The sequence below is a fragment of the Propithecus coquereli genome, unplaced genomic scaffold (assembly GCF_000956105.1).
Source record: "Propithecus coquereli isolate 6110/MARCELLA unplaced genomic scaffold, Pcoq_1.0 Scaffold148, whole genome shotgun sequence".
In the NCBI taxonomy this organism is placed as follows: Eukaryota; Metazoa; Chordata; class Mammalia; order Primates; family Indriidae; genus Propithecus; species Propithecus coquereli.
The window spans coordinates 4464118-4466622 of record NW_012139191.1 but is presented as its reverse complement, the minus strand read 5'-3'; the positions used below and the strand labels follow the sequence as shown (position 1 = coordinate 4466622).

The 2505-nt window shown below is 36.6% G+C and overlaps 1 protein-coding gene across 1 annotated transcript in view; it reads left to right on the top strand.

Moving 5' to 3' along the window:
* Nucleotides 1–2505, top strand: part of DSCAM (Down syndrome cell adhesion molecule) — an 834101-nt gene that overhangs the window by 203806 nt on the left and 627790 nt on the right. The gene's annotated exons all lie outside the window — the stretch shown is intronic.

Below are 2505 nucleotides of genomic sequence, written 5' to 3'. Positions count from 1 at the left end.
AAAAAAAAAAAAAAAAAACTGTAAAAACATTGGTCTTTCTCCAACAACATTATAAATTCATTTAAAAGAGAAACTGGATTTTATTTTCTGTTTGTTCTCAAGAGTGTCTGTAAAAGCATTTGGCACATACTAGATGTTTAATAAATATTATTTAAATGGGTTGCCTTGTGGGATAATCGAAAGCATGTAATAATGAGCTATAACCTGACAATGCTGGCATTGGGAACGCATGCTCCCAAGGTTAAGCTCACCTTTCCAATTTCTTTGTACAACATTCTTACCTTATAATGCATTGGCATGCTTTGAAAACTGATATCAGGCCATTAAATATGAAATGTCCAAATTCAAATCAAAAGTGTAGTTTATTATATCTCAAACAAAAAGCAGCACAATTAATCCAAGTATGCGCCTAAACTATCGACACAGTTTTGCCATCTTAATGGTAGCTTCTTTATGCCAGCAGCAAAGAAGCCTGGAGAGCGAGTGGTGAAGTCGAGAAAGGCGTTTTCCACAGCTTGTTGAGAATTGAATATATTTCTTTGCAAGAAGTGGTCCAAAGCCTGGAAGAAGTGGTAGTCAGTTGGTGCAAGGTCTGGTGAATACGGTGGATGACAGAGAGTTTCCAAGTCCAGCCTTTGTAGTTTGAGCAGCATTGTTTGTGTGACATGTGGTTGAGCTTTGTCTTGGAAGAGGATTGGCCTGTCTCTGTTGACCAATCTCGGCTGCTTAATCACAAGTATCCTCATCATTTCATCCAATTGGTTGCAGTAGACAATTGCTGTAATCGACTAACCAGGTTTCATGAAGCTGTAGTGGATAATACCAGCACCGGACCACCCAACAGACACCATGAGCTTTCGTTGATGAAAATATAGTTTTGGACTTTTTTGGCACTTCATCTTTATCCAACCATTGTGCTGAAAATTTGCAGTTGTCAAAAAGAATCCATTTTTCACCACATGTAACAATACAATGAAGAAATGGTTCACCTTTATGACAGCAAAGAAAGGCAAGCTTCGAGATGATGTTTCTTCTGATGTTCATTTAATTTATGAAGAACCCATCTATCCAGCTTCTTTACCTTGCCCATTGGGTTTCAGATGGTCCAATATTGTTGGAATAGTAATGTCAAACCTTGCTGCTAATTCACACGTAGGTTGACATTGATTCTCTTCCACTATATGTTTCAGCTCATCATTATCCACCTTCGTCTCAGGACGCCCATGTGGCTCATTTATAAGATTAAAATCACCAATGTCTGCACTGCATTGGTTCCATGACAGAATTCATATTTGAAAATAATACTTACCCATGGTTTCACAAAAATTGCTCTAAGAAAAATTTGAAAGATAATCACAAGCCAAAACATGCATTTGCGAGACTGAGGATGCACCTTCACAATAAAAATAAAACAAGAAGTGTCAAAGTGAAATGTCAGAGATATCAACTGTCAAACTTAGTACTTAAGGAAATTGGACATTTCATACTTAATAACCTAAATGCTATTACTTAAAATTCTCAAGAGCCAAAGCAGTGATTCAAGTATAATAAAATCATTATTTTTCACTAATGCACATCTTTGAAACACATATTAACTTGGCTTTTATCAGTCTGTAAGGATCTCCATGTCAGAGTAAATAAATTCACTGAATTGGCGTCAAATAAATTCCTTTATGAAGCCTTAAGATTAGGGTGTTCTAGAACTTCCCTTCTAGATATTTTCAATTACATTGAATCTCTTCTGTTACATATTTAAAAGAAAGAAAAGACAGTTTCTCGTGAAAGCCAGTGACCTCTGACTACCAAAAGGCAGAACTAAAACCAGAAAAAGCATTTTGGTTTGTTTTCACTCATATGGCTATCTGCTTGACTTAAACATGATCTGGCAAATGGGCTTTAGTACATGAAACAAGGAGCCCCTTTTGATTGTCTAGAGATAGAGGACGCATCCTTGAATACATCATCAAGAAACATTTTCTTGCAGTTAGTTGAAGCCGCTTATGTCTCTATTCTCTTTCCCCCATCCTTGTCAGGCAACAACCAGTGCAGTTGTTGCCCAGACATAACAGACCGCACTGGTTGGGACCACCAAGACTCTAGAGTGTCTTGCTATGTGTGTCTTATCCACACCGCCGAGCACTCTGTTCATCACATTAGAAAAAAACGTTTTAAATTTAATAATGGCAAGAGGAATAATAAACACTGACTTATGTATATAAAATTTCACGCAGCATGATTCTCTTATGTGTTACTTGGGATGGGTATTTTACATGAAGATAGTTTCTCCTCACACAAACTAGGGGCTTTTATGCAGTTGTTCTCCTTCAGCATGAACACAATAGATTAAATAATACTGTCTGCTTATATTTCTTTCTGAAAGTAGAAATGTTTTCCTAAATTGTTTTCATATGCCGTTAAAAAAAATTTTAGAAGTTCTTATTAATAGTAGCTTATATAACATCTCCTTTTCTCCTGGATGTGTGTGTGGTGTGGTGTGTGTGTGTG